This window comes from Trichosurus vulpecula, chromosome X (assembly GCF_011100635.1).
Source record: "Trichosurus vulpecula isolate mTriVul1 chromosome X, mTriVul1.pri, whole genome shotgun sequence".
NCBI classification, from domain to species: Eukaryota; Metazoa; Chordata; class Mammalia; order Diprotodontia; family Phalangeridae; genus Trichosurus; species Trichosurus vulpecula.
In genome coordinates this window covers 5,553,157-5,580,893 of record NC_050582.1, presented here as the reverse complement: position 1 = coordinate 5,580,893, position 27,737 = coordinate 5,553,157, and the positions used below count along the sequence as shown (strand labels likewise).

At 42.6% G+C, this 27,737-nt stretch overlaps 1 pseudogene; it reads right to left on the bottom strand.

The window, feature by feature from the left end:
- On the bottom strand, positions 1-27,737 carry LOC118832691 (annotated as a pseudogene).

Sequence of the window (27,737 nt, the reverse complement as noted above, 5' to 3'; positions counted from 1 at the left end):
TTATTCTGTTCCACACAAGTAAACATTGATGGGTCTCTTTGTGCTCTTTATAACATGGTTACATGGTCTTCCTTAGGAATTGGCACTTGTGAGTTGGTTTCTTCTGGAGCCTTGACTGCAATGACAATCTGTTCGCGGAAACCCTGAATGCTGTGGATATCTTGATAGGTCACATAAGACAATCTTTCATTTTCTTTGTCATCTCTTAGTCCAAACAGCTACTGAGCAAATCTTTAACTAACTAATCCAAAGCCTTTTCCGTATGTTCATCACTGATCTTCTTTTGCTGGGTTATTTTTGTTCCAGGGGTACTAAGACCACCAAAATCAAAATCCATTGAACATGATTCTTAGATCTTTTTTGAATGAGGTCAATTCCATCTAATACATTGGTGGTGTCATACATTCTTCATTTCTGTACTCCCAGTGTTGTTGTAACTTCATTTAAATCAAGATTTGCTCCACCAGGAGCAGATTTGATGAGTTCCATGAATTTATGAGTTAAATTAACCAAAGATCTATCATAACGATGTTTTGCCACTCTTAGTGCTTTTCATGGCCATGTATTGTATATTCTCTTCTAAATTAATCTTTATTCTTTATGGAAGCAGGCTCTCCATGTGAACAGGCAGGTGGGGACTACAGTTTTTCGGGTTGGTATCTGGTCCTCAGTGCCAGAGACCCCAGTGGACTAGCAGTCTAGTGGGTTAATAAGTGTTTTTGATTGATTGATTGATTGATTGATTGAAGCAAGACATCTTAAACTCCTGAACTACCCAGAACTATTGGTCCAGAGATGGGGACAGGGACCTAGGCTCAGACCTCAGATGATAAGGGAAGGCATTGTCTTTATTTTTGTTTCTATTTGTATTCCCAATGCTTAGCACAGTGTCTGGCACAATGCAAGTACTCAATAAATCCTCTATCTGTTTGTCTGTCTATCTATCATTATCTACTATCTATCTTAATCTCTTAGAACATCTGCACCATTCTTTACCCCAAATTTCGCCTGAAATAAGGTCCTTAGAGTCAGCTGATGAAACAAGTAAATATAAAACCATTCTTTACATGTCACAAGCTGAGTTATGGTCATGAATTTATTGAGTGATAAAAGATAAAATTATTTCCATAGCTACTAAGTTCTGGAATGTGCAAGACTTCCTTATGGAACATAAGTCTAGAAAAACTTTCTCAAGGGTTTTTGTAAACATGGGGGGAAGCACATTGTTTAGATGATGGAACTCCTTTACATATACAAAATCAAATCTGGAAATAAGAACCAAAGGTTTGTAGCATAACAGAAAGAGCACTAGGGGCGGAGCCAAGATGGCCGCTGGAAAGCAGAGACTTGCGTGAGCTTCCCGCCAAGTCCCTCAGAAAACCTATAAAAATGGCTCTGAACAAAATCTAGAATTGCAGAACCCACAAAATAGCAGAGGGAAGCAGGGCTGCAGCCCAGGACAGCCTGGATGGTCACTGGGTGAGGTCTATCACGCATGGAGCTGGGAGCAGAGCCCAGCGTGGGCCGCATGGACCAACCAGACCAGGAGCCAGGCGGAACAGGCCCTAGTGCCCTGAATCAGTGAGCTGTGGCAGTTACCAGACTTCTCAACCCACAAACACCAAAGACAACAGAGAAGAACTGCAAAACCCATGAAGCAGCGGAGGGAAGCAGGGCTCCAGCCCAGGACAACCTGGATGGTCACTGTGTGAGGTCTATCATGCATGGAGCTGGGGGCAGGAGGGGAGTGGAGCCCAGCATGTGTGGCGGCAGGACCAACCAGACCAGAGCTGGGCAGAAGAGGCCCTAGTGCCCTGAATCAGTGAGCTGTGGCAGTTACCAGACTTCTCAACCCACAAACACCAAAGACAACAGAGAAGGTTAGTGGGAAAAGCTGCAGGGAGTGTGGTTCAGCCACCACCCCGGGGGCATTGGAGGTGGTGCAGCTACAGAACTACAGCTGCAGTTGCTTCTGGCCCCAGGCCCACCTGGCAGGAGGAATTAAGTGGCAGATCAGAGCAAGACTGCAGAGTCTGCTTAAGATCTAAGTCAGATCCAGGTTGGTGGTTCTTGGGGAAGGAGGAGCGCTGGTGTGGCAGAGCTGGCTGTATGGAAATAGCTCTGAAAACAACAGTGCATCCCCTCAAGCTTGGAACAAAGTACTCTTTACAAGCAGTCATACCCCGACGAAAATCTCAAGGGTCAAGTAAGTTGGATGAGAACATGGCCAGGCAGCAAAAACAGACTCACATTCAGTCTCAGACTTTGGAATCTTTCTTTGGTGACAAAGAAGACCAAAACATACAGCAAGAAGAGGTCAACAAAGTCAAAGAGCCTACATCAAAAGCCTCCAAGAATAACATGAACTGGCCTCAGGCCATGGAAGAGCTCAAAAAGGATTTGGAAAAGCAAGTTAGAGAAGTAGAGGAAAAATTGGGAAGAGAAATGAGAATGATGCGAGAAAACCATGAAAAACAAGTCAATGACTTGCTAAAGGAGACCCAAAAAAATACTGAAGAAAACACCACCTTAAAAAATAGACTAACTCAAATGGCAAAAGAGCTCCAAAAAGCCAATGAGAAGAATGCCTTGAAAGGCAGAATTAGCCAAATGGAAAAGGAGGTCCAAAAGACCACTGAAGAAAATACTACCTTAAAAATTATATTGGAGCAAGTGGAAGCTAGTGACTTGATGAGAAATCAAGATATTATAAAACAGAACCAAAGGAATGAAAAAATGGAAGACAATGTGAAATATCTCATTGGAAAAACCACTGCCCTGGAAAATAAATCCAGGAGAGATAATTTAAAAATTATTGGACTACCTGAAAGCCATGATCAAAAAAAGAGCCTAGATATCATCTTTCAAGAAATTATCAAGGAGAACTGCACTGATATTCTAGAGCCAGAGGGTAAAATAGAAATTGAAAGAATCCACAGATCACCTCCTCAAATAGATCCCAAAAAGAAATCTCCTAGGAATATTGTTGCCAAATTCCAGAGCTCCCAGATCAAGGAGAAAATACTGTAAGCAGCCAGAAAGAAACAATTTGAGTATTGTGGAAACATAATCAGAATAATCCAAGATCTAGCAGCTTCTACATTAAGGGATCAAAGGGCTTTGAAAACGATATTCCGGAGGTCAATGGAGCTAGGATTAAAACCAAGAATCACCTACCCAGCAAAACTGAGTATCATGTTCCAAGGCAAAATATGGAGTTTCAATAAAATAGAGGACTTTCAAGATTTGTCAGTGAAAAGACCAGAGCTGAATAGAAAATTCGACTTTCAAACACAAGAATGAAGAGAAGCATGAAAAGGTAAACAAGAAAATGAAATCACAAGGAACTTGCTAAAGTTGAACTGTTTTGTTTACATTCCTACATGGAAAGATGATGTGTATGATTCATGAGACCTCAGTATTAGGGTAGCTGAAGGGAATATGCATATATATATATGTATATATATATAGCGTGTGTATATATATATATATATGTATGTATATGTATGTATATATGTATGTGTATATGTATATAGACAGAGGGCACAGGATGAGTTGAATATGAAGGGACGATATCTAAAAAAAATCAAATTAAGGGATGAGAGAGGAATATATTGAGAGAGGGAGAGAAAGAGAGATAGAATGGGGTAAATTATCTTGCATAAAAGTGGCAAGAAAAAGCAGTTCTGTAGGAAGGGAAGAGGGGGCAGGTGAGGGGGAATGAATGAATGTTGCTCTCATCGGATGTGATCTGAGGAGGGAATACTATACACAGTCAATTGGGTATCTTACCCCACAGGAAAGAAGGAGGAAGAAGATAAAAAGGGGGGATAATAGAAGAGAGGGCAGATAGGGGGTAGAGGTAATCAAAACCAAACACTTTTGAAGAGGGACCGGGTCAAGGGAGAAAATTGAACAAAGGGTGATAAGTTAGGAAGGAGAAAAATATAGTTAGTCTTTCACAACATGAGTATTGTGGAAGGGTTTTACATAATGATACGCATGTGGCCTATGTTGAATTGCTTTCCTTCTTAGGGAGAGTGAGTGGGGAGGGAAGAGGGGAGAGAATTTGGAACTCAAAGTTTTAAAAGCAGATGTTCAAAAACAAAAAAAAAAGTTTTTTCATGCAAGTAGGAAATAAGATACACAAGCAATGGGACGTAGAAATTTATCTTGCCCTACAAGAAAGGAAGGGAAAAGGGGATGGGAGGGGAGTGGGGTGACAGAAAGGAGGGCTAACTGGGGAATGGGGCAACCAGAATATATGCCATCTTGGAGTGGGCAGGAGGGTAGAAATGGGGAGAAAATTTGTAATTCAAACTCTTGTGAAAATCAGTGCTGAAAACTAAAATATTAAATAAATTAAATTTAAAAAAAAGAAAATAAAAATAAGAAAGAGCACTAAATTTGAACCCTAAAACCTGTGTTCATAATCCTTGATGTGCTACCAGTGTGACCTTAGATAAATCAGTTAACATCTTTGATTCTCAGGGGGTTTTACTAGATGATCTCTGAGGTCCTTTGTAGCTTCAAATCTGTGGTCTGTCATTTTTGATATGGAAGGGAGGGACCCTCAAGGGAAAATATGGCCCTGCCTCTGCCTTTAGACAGGTGTGGTGGTGTCTCCATAACACTGTAGAGCTAAAACGACCTTAGCAGTTCACCTCATTTTGACCTGTATCCTGAAATTAATTTCTATTAACCAACCCTGCCCCCACGAAAAATTAGCATAAATACACTGGAAGATAAGTCACAGGATTAGAAATTTAGAAATCCTCTAGTGAGAAAGTCACCAAATTTGAATGTTGGTTAGGATGTCAGCAGCACTCTACTCCAGTCCATACATGTAAAGAATATCCAGGAAATCCAGCCTCTGTTTAAAGGCGTCTAAGGTGAGGGGCCCTCACAGCCCCAGTGCTATCTGTTCCACTCTGGGCCAGCTCTCGTTGGAAAGTTTTCCCTAATATGGAGCATGAATTGGCTTTTTTGCTGCTTCCATCCATTTCTCCTCGTTCTGTACTTTAAGTCCCTTGGCAGAGAGAAAAGAAAAAGGCCAAATGAGAATGGAGTAGCTCTGACCTCTCTTTGTTATTAGTTATAGTTGTCCCATCTATTCCATGTAATAGCCTCTCTCTTCTTGAATTGTCCTTTTTTTCCTAGCTACTTGCAACAGCAGTAGCAATAAAAACCTCCCAAACCCTTTGTTGTTCTTTGCTTCTTTCACCAGTTTCATCCCATTCTTAACTTTATCTGTCTTTACAGGACCAGACAGTGTTCTCATATTTACCCTCTGTTTCTAGGTCTAGCTTCCATCTTCTATACATTTCTTTTTAAAATTGGTTAGTGAGTGCCATTTACATCCACATTGGTCTCCATACAAGTCCCATTTTTCTTTCTCATTGCATCCCATTGTGTCTTCTAAATGTCTAACTGCTTCATTTTATAAATGAAGACACAGACTCAGAGAGGTTCAGTAACTTAACCAAGGGTAACACAGGGAGTAGTAAGTGGCAAAAGTGAGATTCTCTGAACCACTAATCTTAGGCCACTAGCTTCTGCATATACAAAGGAGAGCACACTATAATTTTGCATCAAGTGAAATAGGCACGTGGCAGTTTTCAGGTGAATTGGGACTGTGTAGAAGGCCAGTCTAGACAAAGGGCAGTGTTTGTTGATGTATGGATGTGACCTTAATGTAGTTAGATTTCAGAAAAATTCAGACTAAAGGAGGTGGAATTTCATTCTCACAATGAATGACAGTCTGGTACCTCTGGGTTTCCATTACCATTATGATGTAGAGTCCCTAAATGGTCAGTACATTATAGCTATTCCCCTAGGTCAGCCCATCCTTTGCCGGAATGTATACAAAAGGCAACAATCTCCCTCTGGCCTCTGTAAAAGCAACATTCGTGGCTATTCCAAGACCAACAACAGTGGGTATATTACTCCAGCCCTGTGAGTTGTTAATAAAGAGGAAACAGGCTTATTGGCAGCATTCCCTACCCCCATCTCTCCACCACTCCCCACCCTGTGAGCCAGGTTTATTGGAAATCCAAAGGACTGAAGTGTAAACCATAAGGCAGAATTTCCCAATAGTGAGGTTGTTAAGTAAGGGAATGAGCAAGATCAAGGTGACTGAAGGAATCACTTGGCTGGAGTAGGTGGGGGAAGGCTTTGAAAATGAAATTAGTTCTTGTAGTAGCAAATACATCCAGATCCCTGTTGCTTTATCATCTACAAGGCCTGCCTGAAGGTAGGGGAAGGGATTAGATGAGGCCTGAAGACCTTTTCCAGTCTTTGTGGTTACATTATTGTAGGAATAAACTCCTTCCTTGTCTCTTTGTCCTGTTGAAAGAGAGAAATGAGTTTCCTGTACCAATGAAGCGGGAGCCCTAGATTTAGTAAGGAACACTTGGGAAATAAGCTTCTATAGCTGTCACAGTTTGCCTCTTAAAAAAATGATTCTTCTCTGTGACCAATCCAGGGGCTGCCCATGTTTATTCAGGTTATAATTTCAAAAAAGCAGCCTTCTTCCTCCCCTTTTATTTTAAAATCTAGTCTAAAACCTGCAACATACTGAGTGAAATGAGAATGCCTTATCTCGATCGTAAGGATAACCAAACTAAGATACAAAGATTAACATGAGTTTGAATTTTACCTTGAATCGGGTCCATAAAGAACAAAGGAAGCCAGATTAATCTTTTTAAAAAATAAATAAAAATACTTTCCCTGCATTGCCTTTTTATATCAAAGAGCCATTAACAGAAGTAATTCAAGCTTTTCGAATTCCTTATTTTAACATGGATGCGAGCTGTTCACCTGCAGCATTTTGCACATCCAACATAGACATGCCTCACCTCCTTCTTTTTCATCCATTTCCAGAATTGTTTTACTTCATACTTTCTCCTAAACCTTTCAAACCGCATTCACTGGGAGGGTGAGTTATGAACTAAATGAGGAGTCCAGTCAGGTTGACTCTGAAGAAGGGACATGGAAACCTACACTGGTACAGATCACTGTGCGGTTTTCCCAATGAATAGCATTGGCGAGAGCTTCTGTGCCAGCCAAACCTTATAAAACTAACATGTTTTAACTATAAAGTTCAGAAACAGCTCTTGTAAGAGATTCCACTTGAGCTGACTCTTAATGTGTTTTTGGTTTGAGATTATGATGGATTAGCCTGTTACAGCTGTCTGCCTGACATAATCTCAGGTCACCTGCTAGCCCACCTAAAGGAGGAGGCCAGGAGGACCTCACCATCTGCCCATTGCTACCTGCTGTCATCATGTGTGTCATTGGCAGGTTTGGGTGAATTAATCATTGCAACTGTAGCTGAATATAATAAATAGTATAATTGCTTGCATGTGACCTCACACCTGGATTTTTAATCATGTAGCCCACTACTGGAAAATGTGGATCCTTCTCCATTATGATATAACACCTAATTCTGGCATTAACATCCTTTCAAAAATGAGGTGACAACTTGATCTCATTTCTTTTGGGAGGAAAGTGGAAGGAAGCAGACAAAAGGCTTGCAGGTAATAGACACAAACATATCTCCCCTTCTGTTTTGTTATTTAGCTTAACAAACATTCCCAAACCCCAGGAAGATTTAAGTATCTCAGTGATTCAATCCCTTTCTTTAATCAAACTGTAAGCCAATGTCTATTCTGCCCTTAGGGCATTGAAAGAATGAGACTTGAATAGGAAGTGAAGAAGAGGAATTTGGAAGTAGGGAGAACCCTGGAAGAAGGCCACTACAGGTGGAAAATGGTTTTGCCATAGCCAGAGACTAGCCTGAGTTCAGAGTTGACCGGGAGGTGAAGAGGCAGGGAAGAGGAGATTCCAGGATGTTGGAGAAGAGGTGGGAGAGCATCAGAGCCAAACTTGCCTTACTGTCCATTTTTGAAGGGCCGGGGGCAGCCATGAGCTTCTGACCTCTGACAATCAGCTTCCTGATTCCTGTTGGCACTTGGGCTGATGCTTTTAAACTATGCCAGAGGAGTAGACATAACAGATGTTGATTTGTTCTCTTCATCTTATTTTCAAGATGCATTGTATAAATAGCAAAAAATAGGGTTTTACTCTGGCAGGAAAGTCATAGACTTGTTGCTTATAGCAAGTTTCCTAAATGGCCCAGGGACCTCAGCAGGAACACTATAAGTATGATATGCTATGGAATTGAAATCTTCCTCCAACTCGTGATTGTCCAGGTGGGTAGCACTTTACACAGTTCTGTTCTGTTCTGTTGAAGGCCTTTTTTTGAATTACATACTTTATTATTTAATATTTTTTTCATTTTCAGCATTGATTTCCACAAGATTTTGAGTTACAAATTTTCTCCCCATTTCTACACTCCCCCCACTCCAAGATGGCATATATTCTGATTGCCCCATTCCCCAGTCAGCTCTCCCTTCTGTCACCCCACTCCCCCTTGCCCCCATCCCTTTTCCCCTTACTTTCTTGTAGGACAAGATAGATTTCTATGCCCCATTGCCTGTATATCTTGTTTCCCAGCTGCATGCAAAAATAACTTTTTTTTGGAGCGTCTGCTTTTAAAACTTTGAGTTCCAAATTCTCTCCCCTCTTTCTTCCCCACCCACTCTCCCTAAGAAGGCAAGCAATTCGACATAGGCTACACATGTATCATTAAGTGAAACACTCCCATAAATAGTCATGTTGTAAAAGACATGAAATCCATCCTCCATCCTCTCCTGTCCCCCTTTATTCAGTTTTCTCCCTTGACCCTGTCCCTTTTAAAAAAGTGTATGCTTTTGATTACTTCTTCCCCCTATCTGCCCTCCCTTCTATCGTCCCCCCCTTTTTTATCCCCTTCCCCCTACTTTCATGTGGAGTAAGATATCCAATTGAGTGTGTATGTTATTCTCTCCTCAAGTCAAATCCAATGAGAGCAAGATTCACTCATTCTCCCTCATCTGCCCCCTCTTCCCCTTTAATGGCCTGCTTTTCTTGCCACTTTTATGTGAGATAATTACCCCATTCTATCCCTCCCTTTCTCCCTCTCTCAATATATTCCTCTCTCATCCCTTAATTTTATTTTTTTTTTTAGATATCATCCCTTCATATTCAACTGACCCTATGCCCTCTGATCTTTTTCAGGAGGCCATTGGTGGATTCTTTCAATTTCTATTTTACCCCCTGGCTCTATAATATCAGGGAAATTTTCCTTGATAATTTCTTGAAAGATGATGTCTAGGCTCTTTTTTTGATCATAGCTTTCAGGTAGTCCAGTAATTTTAAAATTATCTCTCCTGGATCTATTCTCCAGGTCAGTGGTTTTTCCAATGAGATATTTCACATTGTCTTCCACTTTTTCATTCCTTTGGTTCTGTTTTATAATATCTTGATTTCTCATCAAGTCACTAGCTTCCACTTGCTCCAATTTAATTTTTAAGGTAGTATTTTCTTCAGTGGTCTTTTGGACCTCCTTTTCCATTCAGCTAATTCTGCCTTTCAAGGCATTCTTCTCATTGGCTTTTTGGAGCTCTTTTGCCATTTGAGTTAGTCTATTTTTAAGGTGTTATTTTGTTCAGTATTTTTTGGGTCTCCTTTAGCCAGCAGTTGACTTGTTTTTCATGATTTTCTTGCATCACTCTCATTTCTCTTCCCAATTTTTCCTCTACTTCTCTTACTTTCTTCTCCAAATCCTTTTTGAGCTCTTCCATGGCCTGAGATCAATTCATATTTTTCTTGGAGGCTTTTGATGTAGGCTCTTTGACCTTGTTGACTTCTTCTGGTTATATGTTTTGGTCTTCTTTGTCACCAAAGAAAGATTCCAAAGTCTGAGTCTGAATCTGAGTTCATTTTCACTGCCTGTTCATGTTCCCAGCCAACTACTTGACCCTTGAGTTTTTTGTCAGGATATGATTGCTTATAGAGTAGAGAGTGCTTTGTTCCAAGCTTGTGGGGATGCGCTGCTGTTTTCAGAGCTATTTCTACCCAGCAAGCTCTGCCACACCAGCGCTCCTTCTCCTCCATGAACCACCAACCCGGACCACAACCTAGATCCAAGCAGGCTCTGCAGTCCTGCTCTTATTGGCCGCTTAATTCCTCCCACTGGGTGGGCCTGGGGCTGGAAGCAACCCTAGCTGGAGCTCTAGAAGCAGATCAGAGCTGTACCACTTCCACGCCCATGGGGCTGAGGCCGTCCATGCACTCCTTTCACTCAGATCCAGTGGCTTTTCCACTAACCTTCTCTGTTGTCTTTGGCATTTGTGGGTTGAGAAGTCTGGCAACTGCCACAGCTCAATGATTCAGGGCCCTACCACCTGTTCTGCCTGGCTCCTGGTCTGGTTGATCCTGGTATGGCCCATGCTGGGTTGTGCTCTGCTCCGCTCCCAGCTCCATTTGATAGACCCTTCCCAGTGACCCTCCAGGCTTTCCTGGGCTAGAGCCCTGCTTCCCTCTGCTATTTCATGAGTTCTACAGCTCTAGAATTTGTTCAGAGCCATTTTTTACAGATGTTTGGAGGGACCTGGGGGAGAGCTTAAGCAAGTCCCTGCTTTCCAGCTACCATCTTGGCTCCACACACACCCCCCCCCACCTCCCGGGAGCTGTTGAAGGCCTTTTGAAACTCATCCCTAAGTATCATTCACTTAATAAAGCATTTCTCAGGTAAGGAAATCTCTTGAATCTCTGTAGTATTTCTCTTAGATTCTATGACATAAGCAGTATTAAGACTGAATGCCTTAGTATTTAACCCTACTGCATTTTGCAAACACTTTTTAACATAGTTTTTATCAATTTTGTTTTGACATGAGACGTTTCCCAAGAAACACCTAGACAAGCCCCACTCCAAAGTCCTCCTCTTACGTCTCCTCACAGTCTCCAGTGGAATATGGCAGCCAACACAACTAAGCTCTCTTGTGCTGCGTTACAAAAGGCTTTTTGTCATTGTGTGATGGGACAAGAAGAAACAGAAAAGGTCCCTCCATCAGGTATTCTTGAACTTGTCTCAAATTTTTCCTATCCCTTCCACCCCCCACCAATAGTAACAGAGCACCATTTAGACTAATTTCTGTCTGTTTTTAGAGCAGATGAGTTGATGGGCGTGCATTTCTGTGAAACCAGGTATTAAAATCCCATGGGACATTCAGCAAAGCTGCTTCTCAGGGAAGTTTTCCAGGAGCGGAAACAAGGGTCAAGTTACAGCATAGAAATGACTGTTCTAAGATGACTTTTTCAGACTGCGCAGGAAGCCATGGGGTAAGTAGTGATGGAGGCTGATGAACCACATGGCTTCAGAGAGTTCTGACTTCCCTTCCTAGTCCTAGAATCATTTTTAGAGGCATCTGTTGGGAGTCCTGGCCTCAGGTACCAGACTGTCCTTGCTGCTTTCAGCTCCACTCAGAATCCTTCTCCTTTCCCAAAGCTCTCCAGTTCTAGATACTGCACACCCAGCCTCCATCATATACTGTGGAATTAGAAGTGGCAGAACTAGAGCTGCCTGCTAGCTTTAAAGTACAATTTCCTAAGCCAGTAAAATCACAAACTTTGGTGAGCAACCATAAAATGGAATTTGGTTTGGAATAAATGTGTATCATTACCAATGGTGAAAGGGCCATTTACTGTAATGGGCAGGTTCACTGTTGAGAAATATTAACCTCCTGAGCAACAACTGCCGTTTATGTGGTACTTGAGAGTATGGCCAAGTTTACGCATAGGATTTCAGTCGATTGGCATATTATCTCAGCAGAACCCCAGAGCAGTGTTGGGAGGGAGATCCAGTGATGTGTTGATGCTCACATAGCTGCTCAGTGTTTGAGATGGGAGGTCACCTTTTACCCACTCTGCCCCTCTACCCCAGAAGTACTCAACAAATCCTGGACCTTACTGCCACGATAGTTAAAAAAAGGAGAAGAAACAAATGTACTTAGACCCATTTAGCAGCCTAGCTGTGGCCTGCCATTTGCTATTCCATATGACTCCCCTGCACATTCTCTAGCCAGCTACAGGCCAAGGTGGTCTTCTTACTCCTCCTCACAGAACATTTTCTCTTTTGCCTCTGTGACTTTCCACAGGCTGATTCCCAGGCCTAGAATGCAATCCTCCTCTCCTCTACCTTTCAGTGTCCCTAATTTACTTCAAAGTTCAGCTCAAGCCCTACTCTCAAAATTACTTTGTTTTATTTTCTATATATTTACATACATTCAGATTGTCTCCCCTGACATAATGAAATCTCTCTGAGGGTGGGGACTGTCATTGTATTCCCAGTGCCCAGCCACAAAACCTGAAATATAGTAGGTCTTCTTTCCCCCAAACCCTCCCCACTGCCTACCTTCCCTATTACTGCTGAGAGTGACACTATCCTTCCTGCCCCTCAGCTTCACAACTTAGGAGTCATGCTGGAGTTCTCCCTCTGTCTCTGTCTGACTCCCCCCATATCCAACCTGTTGCCAAGGCCAGCCGATTTGACTTCTGTAATCTCACAAACAAGACATTCCATCTTTTATCTTCTGGGCGTTCTCTCTGGCTATCTCCCATACCTAGAGTGCTCTCCCTCCTCAGCTCCGACTACTGACCTCCCTTGTCTTTTAAGTTCCAACTAAAATCCCACTTTCTGTAGGAAGCCCTCCCTAACCCCTCTTACCCTCCCTCTGGTAATAGTTTCCTATTTATCCTGTATATAGCTTCTTTGTACATATTTGTTTGCTTGTTGTCTCCCCCATTACATTGTGAGGGCAGGGACTGTTTTTTGCCTCTTATTGTATCCTCAGTTTTAGCACAGTGCCTGATACATAGTGGGTGCTTAATAAATGTTTATTTTGACAATATTTTATATTGACTGACTAGGTACTTAATGAATGCTTAATTGATTGGTTCTATAGAATTTTAATTTATCCTAGACTCATATAATGTCAGAGTTGGAATGGACTGGGCCCTCACTACTGCAAGGCAGGCCTTTTCTTCCTCTCCACTCCACAATAGCTGATCTAAACTTTCTCCTGGAGACATTCACATCACTCCTACCTGCTCTTAGCCTTGTCTCATACTTTTACTTTGAAGATAGAAGCCACTTGCCCTGAGTTCCCTCTTCTCCTTATTCTGTATCTTAAAACCTCTTCACTTCAGTCTCTGATGAGAGGAAGCCCCACTCACCAGGGCCAGCTCCTCCACTTGTACCCTTCATCCCAGCCTTTCCCATCTCCTCTGGCAGATTGCTTCCACAATTGTCCCGTTTTTCTAATCATCAGCTTCTCCTATCTGGCTTTTTTCCAGGTGCTTACACACATGCTTAGGTCTCTTCCATCCTTACAAATCCCTCATTTGACCCCGAAGCCATCATCCTAGATTTCTTATCTCCTTCCCAGCCAAACTCCCAGACAAAGCTGTCTACTGTTGTTGGCCTTTGCTTCCTCTCCTCTCACTTTTCATACCCTTGTCATCTGACTTTTGACCTCATTACTCAACTGAAACCACACTCTTCAAAGTTACCAATAATCTCTTAATTGCTAAATTGCTTTTTCTCCATCCTTGTCCTTCTTGACTTCTCTGCAATATTTGACCCTGCTGACTATTCTCTCCTTTCTGGGTTTTTGTGATATTGCTGTAAAATTAAACATAATTACACACAATTTGGGCCTTTGAAGGGACCCCAGTGGCCATCCAGTCTGACCTATATATGAATGAAATCCTGTCAAGTGGTTGTCCAGCCTCTACTTGAAGATCTCCAAGAAGGGGGAGCTCACCACCCTCATTCCAAAAGTGACTTTTGGAGAGCTCTATTTTTAGGAAAATTTCTTCGTGACATCAAACCTGTAGTTAGATCTGGTGAGGATGGCTAGTGAGGAGATGAGTTAGAAGACTATTACAAGACTCTCAATGAGAAGCGATAAGGGCCCAACCTAGATTGGTGGCTATGTGAATGGAAAAACGGGACAATATGAGAGATACTGGGAAGGTAGAAATGGCAGCATTGGGCAGCTTATGTGGATGAATGAGAGGGAGGAGCTGAGGATGATGCTGAGGATGTGAACTTGAATGACTTCCAGGATGCTGCCACTTTAGTAGTAATAGGGAAATTCCGAAGAAGAGAAGTTTTAGAGTAAATGATAATGATAGCCAGCGTTTACAGAACACTGAAAGTTTTACAAAGCACTGTACAAAAATTATCTCATTTGATCCTCACAACAACCCTAGGAGGGAAGGGCTGTTATTATCCCCATTTAACACACGAGGAAACCGAGGCAGACAGTGCTTAAGTGACTTGCCCAAGTGACTTGACACAACTTGTAAGTGTCTGAGGCCAGATTTGAACTCAAGTTTTCCTGATTCTAAGTCCAGCACTCCATTCACCATACTAACTAGCATCTATAAAAGATATAGAGTTTTGTTTTGGACATGTTGAGTTTTAGATGCCTGGAGGAATCAGTCAACCAGTAAGCATTTATTAATCACCTACTACATGCCAGGCACTGAATGAAGTTCAAAATGTCCGAAATGAAATAGGAGATATGTCTCAGAAGAAATATTAGGACTGTATATACAGATCTAGAAACCTTCTGCATGGAGATAGCTGATGAGATCACCAAAGAAGCTAGTTTAGAGAGAAATGAGAGGACAGCCCAGGACAGAGTGTTGGACGACACACATTTAGGGAGTGTGACAAGTATGAAGAACCAGCAAAGGAGACTGAGAACAGGCAGTGGGGAGAACTGAGGAGCAGTTGGAGCCCGGAGAGAAGAGTCTATCCAATAGCAAAAGGTGATTAATGGCAAATGCTGCTCTCTAGATGTCAGTAATATTAAGGACTGAGAAAAGGCCATTCGATTTGGCGATCAAGAGAGTGTTAGTAACTTTGGAGAGAACAATTTCAGTTGAACATTGATATTAAAAACCAGATTCTAGAGTTTAGAAGAGAGTGAGAAGAGAGGAAGGAGAGGCACCAAGTATAGATAACTTTTTGAAGGATTTTAGCAGAGAAAGGAAGGAGAGACATAGAATGATAGGTAGCACGAATGGTCAGGACAAGGGCAAGGTTTGAGAGGCTGGGGGAAGACCAGGTGAGTTTGTAGGCAGCAGAGAAGGAGCCAGTAGCTAGGGAGAGATCAAAACCTTGCAGATCGCCATCATGCTCCCACTAAACCTTCACTCCACGCTAACTACCCCTAGTTCCTTTACCTCATCATCATAGCATCCTGGTTGTCCCCTTTAGGACATTCTCCAGTTTACCATGGTCTTTCTTAAATGGTGGTGCCCAGAACTGAATACTTTCCTCCAGGGGAGGGCCGACAAGATCAAGGCAAAGTGTCACTGGCACTTCCTTAATGCTGGGGGCTCTGTCTCTTTTAATGCAGCCAAGATCTTATCCGCTAACTCACACTGTGGCCTCATACTATGATGGAAGTCCACTAAAACCCCTGGATCCTTTTTAGAACAAGTGACTACCAATCATTCCTACATCATTTTGTATTTGCAAAGTTGATTTTTTTAAAAATCCAGATGTAAGATTTTAGATTTCTCCCAGTGGAATTTTATCTGAGTAGATTTATCCCAATGCTGTAGCCTCACTACCTGCTTCTTGGACAACTTGAACTGGATACTTCCAAGTCAGCATTTCCAAAACCGAACTCATTATCTTTCCTCCAAAACCTTCCCCTCTTCCAAACTCTCCTAGTTCATTTGAGGGGCACTAGCATCCTCCCAGTCACTCAGTTGAAAAAGAAAAGAGGGTGATTCAACCATTTTTAAGGAGTGCGTAAGACAGTCAGGTGTGGTGTTGTACTCTTATAATCCTTGCTACTGAGGGAGACTGAGGCTGGTGGTTCCCTTTATTTTAATAGGGCTCAAACCAATTGAGGGACTAATATGATGCACCCCCAGGAGAGGAAGGCCACCAGGCTGCCTAAGGAGGCATGAACTAGCCTAGGTCAGAAAAATGGAGCAAGTTCAAACTTCCACGGCAGTCAGCCTTGAGATCAGGCTCATGAATAGCTGATGCATTTGCAAAGATAGGAAGACCTAATCTCAAGAAATAAAGTTTTTTAAAAAAAAAATTTAAGAAGAATTCACAGGAAAGAACAGAAGGAAGGCCAGATGGAAATACAAACAAGCAAACAGCTTTGAAAGCCATGTCATTTTCATCTATGTTATTATACCTACTAACTGTGGCCATTCTCCAAGGCTTTGTATTGGGCCCTCTTTTCTTTACACTTTCTCACTTGGTGATCTCAGTTCGCATGGGTTCAATTACCAGGACCTCTATGCAGATGATTTGCAGATCTACGTATCCAGCCCTTGTCTCTTTCCTGAGCTACAATTATGCATCACGATTACGCATACAATTATGCATTTTGGTGTCTTGAACTAGATACCCCATAGGAATTTCAAACTTAACATGTCCAAAATTTAGTTCATTATTTTCCCCCCAAACTTTCCCTTCTCTTCCATATTACTGTTGAGAATACCACTATCCTCCCAGTCACCAAGGCCCACAACCTCACTGTCATCTTTAGCTCCTCACTCTCATTCACCCCACATCTTTAATCTCCTGCCAAATCTTATCATTTCTAATCCAGTCCAACCAATAAACATTTATCCAGTGTCTATGATGTGCCAGGCATTGTGCTAAGGGGATGCAACAAATAAAAAGAAAGACAGTGCCTAAACTCAAGGAACTTAAATTCTAATGGGGGAGACAGCACACAAAAGAGGGCAGGAAAGAGTTGGGGGTGGGGAGTGGATGGGGGAGCAGAATGGGGGATGGGACACCAAGGGACATCTTGTTACATGAGGTTGAAACCAGGTAAGGCCAATGAAGAGTGGAGTGAGCTGAGGGAGTCCAGCTTCCGCCCTCCATAAAGGAAGGCATTGGAAGGAGTTTGGAACTCCATCCTCCAACTCTTCAGAAGGGAGAGGAGGCTAAGGGAGTTGGTGTCAATCAAGGTTTGAGTGATGAGATTAGAGGGGATGGGCTTCTTTACAACATGCCTTATATATGTCCCCTTCTCTCTACTTCCACATCTGTTCCCCCTAGTCCCGGCCTTTATCACCTTTTACCTGCACTAATGCCATTGGCTTTGGGTGATTCCCTTGCCTCAAGTCTTTCTCTAGTCTAATGCGTCCTCCATTCAGCTACCCAAAAGGTTGTTTCTAAGGTGTAGGTACGACCATGTCTCTCCTCCCACTTCTTCCTCCACCTCTGCTGCTGCCCATTGAGCTCCAGTGGCTCCCTCCTACCTCCAGGATCAAATATAATTAAAGCCCTTTATTACCTGGATCCTTCCTACCTTTCCCACGTTTTTAATACTTTGTTCTCTTCCGCTTCATCTCCAATCCCCATGCAGTGGCCTGCTTTCCAGGGCACTTCATCTCCCGTCTCTGCAATGCCTTCGCATTGGCTATCCCCTATGTCTGAAATGCTATGCCTCTCAGTTTCCCAGGTCCTAGTGCTTTCTCTTTCCACATACGCATGTGCTGCTCTGGACATATCTCGTGGACACCTACTTATTTCCATGTTGTCTTTCCCCATTAGAACATGAGTTTCTTGATGACAAGGACTGTTTTGCCTTCGTTGTATCGCTGGCCCACTACTTGGCACGTTGGCAGTGTTTATTAAATAAATACTCATTAAGTAACCGACCAGATCTTTTTGGATTCTGATCTGTTGTTGTTCAGTGTTAGTTATCCCACCTAGCTTAGTGTCATTTGCAAATTTGATGAGTATATCGTCTTTGCCTTTATGCAAGGCACGGATAGAAATGGAAGAGAGGCCAGGACCAGCACAGACCCCTGGTGCACACCACGTTGACATTGATTTGAACATTATTGACTGCTCTTTGATTCCAGAGTCTTGCAACCAATTCTGAATCTATCTAGCTGTATTATCATCTAGTTCAGGATTCTTAACCTGGAGTCAGTAAACTTAAAAAAAACATATTTGGATCGTTGTATTTCAATATAATTGTTTTTCTTTGTAATCCTATGTATTTTATTTTATGCTTTGAAAAACATTCTCAGAAGAGATCCATAGACTTGAGCAGACTGCCAAAAGGGTGGCCAAGACACAAAAAAGTGAACCTCCCATCTAGTCCATGTCTCCCCACCTTCTTCATGTGAATACGATGAGAGAAATTAACCCAAACTTTCTTAAAATCTAGGTGAAGTGTAAGCCCAGCATACCCCTCATCTCCTAGTTGAGTAATCTTGTCAAAAAAGGAAAAGAGGTTCCTCTAGTATAACTTGTTCTTGAAGAAGCCCTGCTGGCTCTTTGTGATCACAACTTCCCTCTTTGGGCATTTGCCCGCCTTCTTTTTGAGGCTCTGTTTTAGAATTCTCCCAGGAATCAAAGTCAAGCTCATGAGCTTGCAGTTTGCTGACTGTTTTCTTTTCTTTTCTGAAAATTAAGACAATACCTATCCATCATCAGTCTTGTGGCGCTTCTCTTATTTTTCATGATCTTTCAAAAACTCGGTGGTAGTAGCTTAGCTATCACATCCGTCAGTTCTTACAGTGCCTGTGGACTTCGTTCATCTAGCCTAGCTAATTTGATGTCATCAAAAGCAACTCCCCGTTAGTCATTTGGGTTCTGCCATTTCCAGTACAAATGTCATTCTCCACGGCAGAGAACACAGAAGTGAAATAGTAATGGAGCGGTTGGTTCTGCTTTCTCTCTGCCATCAGTTATAATTTGTCCTGTCCAGTGGGAAGAAGGCCTTATCCCGTTTGGAATTCTCCCTGTTTTCCCAATGCAGCTAAGCAGCTCTCTTTGAGGTCCTAGCTATACTCACTGCCTTGTCTCATTCTGAGCTTTAGCATTCTGGATGCTGTTTTTTTTTAATTAGGTTAATTTTAGTTTTCAGCATTTACTTTTATAAGATTTTCAGTTCTAAATTTTTCCCCTCCCCAAGATGATGTACACTCTGATATAGGTTTTACATGTATAATCATGTTAAACATATTTCCACATTAGTCATTGCAAAAGAAGAATCAGAACAAAAGGGGAAAACTATGAGAAAGAAAAAACAAAAAAAGAGAGAGAAAATAGTATACTTTGGTGTGCATTCAGACTCCCTAATTCTTTCTCGGGATATGGATAGCATTTTCCATCATGAGTCTTTTGGAATTGTCTTACATCATTGCATTGCTGAGAAGAGGTAAGTCTATCAAAGTTGGTCATCACACAATGTTGCTCTTACTGTGTACAATGTTCTCCTGGTTCTGCTTACTTCACTCAGCATCAGTTCATCCAAGTCTTTCCAGGTTTTTCTGAAAATTACCTGCTCATCATTTCTTATGGAACAGTAGTAGTCCATTACACTCATATACCACAGCTTGTTCAACCATTCTCCAATTGATGGACATCCCCTCAATTTCCAATTCTTTGCTACCACAAAAAAGAGCTGCTATAAATATTTTTATGTGTGGGTATGTTTTCCCTTTTTTATGATCTCTTTGGGATACAAACCAAGTAGTGGTTTTGCTGGCTATAAAACTTTGCATACTCTTTGAGCCAGCCCAAGGGCATCTTTGGGCATAGTTCCAAATTGTTCTCCAGAATGGTTGGATCTGTTTACTCCACCAACAGTGCATTAGTGTTCCAGTTTTCCCACATCTTCACCAACATTTATCATTTTCCTATTTCGTTACATTAGCCATTCTGATAGATGTGATATGGGACTCTGGGTGCTATTTTTTTTACAGACCATATTATGCTCTTCTTCATCTTCTGTTTCATGGAATTGTTTCTGTCTCTGCATTTCTTTTCAAAATCTGAGTGGGTAGGTGAGTTAGCTCTACATCTGCATCACTTGTTTTAGACAGATCCTATGTTTCCTTTCCAAGGAAATGACTTTCCTTCATCTTTAGAATTTCATTCTGGAGAATCTTTCCACCCTCTTGGGGGGAGTTCATCTTTAAAATGGCAGTTCAAGGAACCCAACCTATCTTTCCCCCTCACCCCTTTGAAAACTTTTTTTTCCTTCTTGGAGAAGAAGGCAGAAAAAAATCTAGGGTGTCTGTTAGACTATGCCCAGATTTCCTTTCCTTCTCTATCACAAACTCTAGGAGGGAATATTCACTTCCCTCCAATGATTGGCTCCTCCCTGTGAGTAAGAATCAGATGTAGAATGGAATTTCCCCTTTTTAGTTCTTCTGCCTTTGGAAAGAGGAAATTGTCACTGGGGCTGAGGATGAGCTGATCTGATTTTTAGCAGAGACAGAGCTCTGACAGATGACTGGAGGACTGGAGTCCTTCATTTTCCAGATTTCTCATCTAGAGATTCTTTCTGTCTGGGAATTGTGTACCAGGTTCTGAAACAACATCACATTTATTTCTCTGTCCATAGGCCTCCATTCAAAGAACTCTCTGCCATGTTTACCCCAATAGTTTCTGGTCTCCTTATAAGAGTGGACTTTTTTAATAAATAATGCTACCCCCCCCACCTCATCCACCCCCTTTATCTATCCTGTTTCTTTTAAATAAGGTATGCCTATTCAGAGCTATCGTCATCAGAGGTTTCATCCTCCTGAGTTCTAGGAGGTCAAATGCTCCTCCTTCCATGAGCACTTTTCTTTATTCTTTGTATCTACTCTCTCTGGCATCTAGCTTGCATCTTACAGCAGTCTTCTCTCCCCCATTCTTTTTGGTTTAAAGCCCTTTGGTTTAGATTTTTAAGACACCCAGAAAATACTTTTTTACTGACCTTAGTTAGATATATTCCATCTCTAACCAGAAATGTGTCATTCCTATATTGAAGCTGTGGTCCAGAAGTCCAGATCACATTCTTAACTAGCTGTTCACTTTTCAGATTAATTTTGTTCTTCTTCATCCCTTGCCTTTAGTGGCCAACATTGAGGAAAACACAAATTGAGCCCTTAGGGTCTTCAGTTTCTTGCCCGAGACTTCATAAGCATTGGCAATGTTCTTCGGCTTCCTTCTGGCAGTGGTATTCGTGCCTACATGGATCGCCAGAAGTGGGAAAATGTCTTCAGGGGCTCCCTGTTAAGTCCTGGATACATGCCCTGAAATCTCTCTAACATTGATGTTTGACCCACAAACAGCTGCCTCATTACCTCTGAGCAAGGAATTACCGACAACTGTTGTACTTCTCTTGTTCCTTTGATACTTCCTAGATGAATTGTCATTTGAGAATTTCTGGGGCTCTATTACAGGGTGTCCCTGAAGTCTGGACACATAGGCAAAGTGCATATTTTGAAATATTTGGAATATTCGCAGAACATAGCCCCCTTTGACTTCTTTTCCTGGGGTATGCTAAAGGAGAAGGTATACTCAATGAAAATCACAGATGCAACACACCTGATTGAATGCATAAAGAGTGAATGTGCTAAAATGGACGGAAATGTGGAGTTATTGCATCGAGTTCACGTGAATCTTTGCATTACAAATGATGAAAATCATATTGAAGATGTTATTTTTAATATTCCAATTAAATAAAATGTTTTTGAAAATTTCATTCATTTTATTTCTTGAAAATATGCATTTTTGCCTATGTGTCCAGACTTTAGGAACACCCTGTAGAACATTCTTGGGAGGACAGGCAGATTGCTTCTCTGAGGGGCACCTAGCTAGTTCCCTCCTCTTCCAGAAAAGTTTTGTGTCTGCCTTTACACTCAGATTGTGCAGTGCCCTTCTCCTTCCTTCTCCTCTGTCGAATGGGCCTCTACTCTCCAATATCCTGCCAATGATCAAGTCTCCCTTCCTTCACGTCAGATTTTTTTCTTCTGCCTTCGAGGTCTTGCTTCTATTTACTTTAGGAAATCTTTTGTCTCTAATAACCTAGAGTTTGAAAAGGTGTACTGATCCTTTCTGCTTTCTCCTCCAGGAAGGAAGTCACCCATATACACTTGGAATACAGATAACCATTGGTAGCAGTGTAACATCATGTACTATATGCCAGTCACTTCACAATTTATCTTATTCTCTATTTGTTAAAATCTTCAACTCTGACCCTAAGAACCTGGTTAAAATTTAAACAACCAATAACTGGAAAACTCACTCAATTGAGCTTTTTAAAGTTCCAATAACTACATAGCCACATTCTGCCTCTCCCTCAACCTTGCCCCCAGGAGGTAGTAGGAAGAAGGTTGAGTTTAGCATCAGATGACCTGGGTTTCAATTTCAGCTCTGTTGTACAAAGCCTTGACCTTTGTGAGGAATGAAAAATCAGAGAGACAGAGTTTTCTGGGTAATTAATAATCAATTTATTAATTAGGCTAGCTAATAATAAATTGATGGTCAGTGGTTTCTCTCAGTAACCAAAGACAAAACCATGGAGACACTGAATGCTTTAAATACCTTTGAAAGAACAATTAATGAGACATTTAAATAGGAGGTGGGCTAAAAGTTTTCAGCTGGTCTTGCTGAGAACTTGGCTTGAGCATGAGACTGGGCCACCTCCAGCAATCTGGACGGAGGAATCCATCTCCACCTGGACCACTCTGGTTAGTTTTCTCCTTAATGAGCTGGGTCACCTTAAACTCCAGTGGAGGGGTGCAAGGATGGGGGCTTATTCCCTTAGGGCAAGAATTTACCTAGATTAGATTGTTTCCACTTCAAACAGAAGTAAGGTCTCCTAGTTGGGTTTGGGTCCTGCCCAAGATGGAGGAGCATGGACCCCAAGGATTAGGGCAGTCTCCCCTATCAGCCATGCCCTTCAGAGGCTGACTGACTGACCAGGGGCTGATGTCTGAATGAGGAAATACAAAGCCTGGATCCTAATTAATAATGGGTTCTTAATATGATAGAAAATAATAATTTCTCTCACCTTGGGACTCTCTGTCCTTTCATTTTCTTCAAATTGAGAGGATTGACTAGCTGACCTGGGAAGATTCTTTACAATTCTGTATTTAAGATCCTGTGGTCCTATTTGTTTCCCCAATTGGCTCCACCCACTAATCCACTCAGTCACTTTGCTTTGTGCTCAATCACTTCCCTCTTCTTCCCTTATTTCCTTCCTGTCTTCCCAGCCCTCTTACACCTTACTCCCCAATATATCCCTTTTCCATCCAGTGACACTGGTCTCCTGGCCATCCAAAGAACAAGACCTCCCTCTCTGGCTCTGGGCATTCTCTGGAGCTGTGCTCCAAGCCTGGACTGCTCTCCCTCCTCTGCTCTGATTACTCACCTCCCTGGCTTTCTTTGAGTCCCAACTCGAATGCCTCCTACAGGAAGCCTCCCCCACCCCCTCCTCATTCCAGCGCTTTCCTTCAGTTCATTACTTCCTATCTCTCCTGTATGTAGTTAGCTTTGTATATGTTTGCATATTGTCTTTTCCATGAACTTGTAAACTCCTTGAGGGCAGGAACTTCCTTTTGCCTTTTTTTTGTATCCCTAGAGCTTAGCACCATGCCTGGCACGTAGTAGGTGCTTACTAAATGTTTATTGCTTGCTTGATTGAACTTAACTATATTTCTCCTTTTCTTTCTTTTCTTTCTCTTCTTTTCTCCTTCTTGTCCTATTCACTAATCCTCCCAGATGCTTCCTAATCCTATTCTAGATTCTGCAATTATTCTTGAACCTGCTCTTCTTTCATCCCAGAACTAGAATCTGGACCAGTATCTCAGACACTTAATAGCTGCGTGACTCTGGGCAGTTCACTTAACCTCTGACCTTTGTTTCCTCATTCCTCAAATAGGGCTTATAATAGCACTTATTTGCCAGGGTTGTTGTGAGGATCAAATGAGAACATATTTGTAAAGTGCTCAGCACAATACCTCCTCCCTTCCTGCCTGCCTTCTTTCCTCCCTTCCTGCCTTCCTTCTGGCCTCCCTTCTTTCCTTCCTTATTCACATTTCCTTTTCTCTCTCTCACAGAAGCTGTAAATAGAACCACTGCACTATCTTGCTGAGGAAATAGAACCAAAGACTTAAGGAGCAATCTGATCTGCTCCCTTTGGGGTCAGACTGTCCATGGTTGAACCTGGCGTGTGTTAGTTCCACACTGGCCAGCGAAAATTTCTTTTTGTCTCTGTCTGGAAATTACCTACGCAGCTGTTTTGCTTTCCCCCAAGTTGAGCTTGGAGCTGTGGTTTTAACAAACAGCTCCAATTGAATCTCAGTGGCAAAAATGGAAGAAGGAATCCTTTGCTGATGGCTGGCATTCAGCGACTGCTTGCAGTAGGAATTTTCATCAGCCCTGTTGATGAATTCAGACTGGCAGGGCACTTGCCCATTAGGGATCACGAGATCATCTCCCTGCAGCTCTGTGTTCTGGAAAGGGGCATGGAGAGCCTCTTGGCTTTTTCCATTTAATCCAGTGATCAGACAGTCACTTGCAGGCTCTTCTGGTGCAGTTCTTTGTTTATTCTCCTGTTCCAATGGCAAACACAGGGCTTACTGACTTGTGGTCACTGGTCTTTAGGGCCACGTGCCTTTGACATTTCTGTTAAGTATTATTCTTGCCCTTCCACAGGCAAGGGTTTAGCCCTTCTTTCTCAGGCTCAACTTCTTAGGGCCAGCATCATACTGGATGGGCTGGCAAGGTAGCGATAGTACCTACCTATCTGGGATGCTGCAGCTGGGTACAGTATAGGCATGGGGAACTCTTCTCTCCTGTAGTTGAGAGGTCCCCTAGCCTCCGGGTCATATCCATGCTTGATAATGGGCAGAGATAGAACATTTGTAGAAAATGCCAGTGCCAAATCGAACCTGTCCACCACCGTTCCTTTTTTACCTGCAATAGGCAGAGAGCACCCATGAGGCCCCACCCCAAGTCCAGAATGCACGGGGCGGGGCAGAGCTAATGCAAATTTGCTGCTTCCTTTCTTCACCCAGTATTCATGACGTGTCTTGGTACCAGAGACTGTGCTGGGCCCTGGGCAAAGACAAAAACAAGACAATCTCTGCCTTCAAGGAGCCTACATTCTACTGGGGTAATAGCTCATGTGTACCACTAGGTAGAGGATATATACGGAATCAATCCAGAATTACTGAAGAAATCTGGAAAGGCTTCTTGAAGGAGAGGGAATCAGCAAGTTGGCCAGTGGGGCTGGAATGGAGGCAGAGTGAGTGAGACAGAGTCCTAGAAGGGAGTCTAGAGCCGGCTTGTGAAGGACTTTCAAATGCCAGGCAAGTGAGCTTGTGGGCTTTTGTATTAACAAGCTAGTTCAAATATTAATGACCTTGAGACAAGTCTAACTCAGCTTGAGTTAGGGATTAGAAACTTCAGTATAGTCCTGGGAGTGGTGGCCCCAAATGTAGATAACAGTAGAAAAGAGCTTGGACTTCTAGCCTGATAAAGAGAAGCTTTTAAGAAATAGCCTGGTCCATTTTATTTGGGGTTCTTGGCTCTCTTGGTGCCACCCCACATCCAGGGGAGCCTTTCCTGCCTGCTGCTGACAGACATAGCAGTTTACACGCAGCATACATAGCATGTGCTCCCTGTCTTCTGTCTGCACTAAGCAGGCCTCTGCTCATCCCTGAGACAACTGCCATGTTCCCAGATACCAGATGGGAAGAGCTTAACAACTGGCAAGCAGCCCCAGGAGGGTGAAAAAAGTAGTATCATGGTATCATGGGCTGCTGACACTGGGGCACCAAGTGCTGGACTGGGCCTTTCGGGCCATCTAGTATGGTCTCTCATTTTAGAGATGAGGAAACTGAGGCCCAGAGTCCCACAGTCCTAGGAAGCAGAGCTAGAATTTGAATTCATTTCTTCTGACTGAGTCCAGTGTACTTTCCATTCTGAAGAAAGTAAAAACATTTTCAAGTCTAAGAGCTATTAGGTGGTTTTGCCAGAGCACAGAAAAAAGAGAGGAAATAGTTAAAGCAAACCAAATACTGAAGATAAGTGACCCCTTTGCTTTTATGACCCTGAAGACTAGGGCCGGCCGACCCCTCCTCATGCCTTGGGATTTTCTCCTGACATTTTGGGGTTTTTTTGTTTTAATTTTCACTTTTAGTTCCTACAAATTTTCATTTTCAAACTGCAAGTATTAAGAGTTTCCCTAACCCTCTATTGGGATTCCCCTTGTCTTGACTCCCAGGAGACCTCAGCTTATTTCCATATTGACCTTGGCAAAAAAATCTAAATCCAAATTCAGCTCCTCTGGATTTTGGGCAGACCAAAGAAGGCTGTTTCAGGGTGGCCACATCACCGTCAAATGTAAAGAAGAAGAAGAAGAATAGTGATAGCTCGGATTTCTGGAACAACTACTCACATTTTTATATATGTATGTATGTATGTACGTATGTGTATATGTATGTATGTGTGTATGTATGTATGTATGTACGTGTGTATGTATGTATGTGTGTGTAGGCTAACAGGATTCTGAAAAGCACCTTGAGGTTGGAGTGGCTGAGGTTTAAAGGCAGAAGGGCCCTCAGAGGTCATCTAGTACAATCCCTTCATTTTCCAGAGGAGGAAACTGAGGCTCAGAAAGGGAAAGTGCCATGCCCATGTCATGTGACCCCTGACATGCCCAGAGCCTGGATTTGAACCTCGGTCTTCTGGCTCCATGCCCTGGTGCTTTCTGGCTCACAAAGTGCTTTATAAGCATTATTTCATTTGATCTTCATAACAGCTTTGTGAGGTAGGTTCTGCAAATTCGATGTCCATTTTACAGATGAGCAAAGTAAAGCCTAGAGAGGTTAAGTGACTTCCCCAAAGTCATTTGATTCTGAAGTGGTAGAATAAGATTCAAAGCCCGGACTCTTGACCCCAAATCAGCCCTCTTTCCTTTATTCTGTGCCACTTCCCAAAAGGGGAAGCTGGTACCTCTGTGGATAGAGCACTGGGCCTGGAATCAGGAAGATCTCAGTTCAAATCCAGCCTCAGATACTTACTAGCTGTGTGACCCTGGGCAAGTCACTTCACCCCCATTTGCCTCAGTTCCTTGTCTGTAAAATGGGTACATATTGGAGAAGGAAATGGCAAACTACTCCAGTAAAAATCCAATTAGAGTTGGTTACAATTGAACAACAAGCACCTCTCAAAAGCCTACCAAGCACACTAACAAAATCTATTTTGCTCTAGAGCTGAAAATGACTATAGAGTACCAACTGTCACAGAACCTCATAACTGAAGGGGCCTCAGAGGCGGGCTGTGGAGTGTAACCTGTACCTAGCCAACAATACTCACTCTGAAGCTTCTGCTTGGAAGCTCCCAGGGAGAAGGAGCCTACAGGCATTGGGCATCTCGTGCTCCCGTGCCCCTGGGAGGGACCGGTCTGTCCACCAGGCCCAAGTCTTTGGGGGAGTAGGGAACCTTCAGTGGGATAGCCATGGTTTGGTGCTAGGTGGAGACCAGCTCATACTCAGTGGTGAATAAATATTAGGGGCAGCCTGAGAGAGGCTGGGAGACAGGCCTTCTGGTTGGGCCTTGGCTTTCCTTCTCATGTGCTGTCATTGCACACATACCCATTGTGGCTCGTGGGGCTGTTCATTAGCACCTGTGCAGTAGTGTGCTGCTCACTGTTTAGCAGCTGGTTTTCTGGAGAACAATTGTACAGATGACACCCTTTGAAGCACAATCTGCATTAATACTTTCTCCGTTGCTTTCTTAAGTCTAGACAGTGACTGAAAATGATCAACCAAGTCTCCATTTGCAGCATTTGCTAATTTTCTAGATGCGAATGCTCCCTCTGAACTTCGAATCATTGGCTCTCACAGGGCCGTATGAACTGGCTGCAGGACACTCCTGTACCGTGCCAGGCCCAGTCCAGGCATTCATGCTGTACCATTCCAGTAAGAGATGGTACTCGGAAAGCCTGGCAGGCTCTGCACGATGTGTAGGCATTGAACTTCTTTCCGTTTCCCAT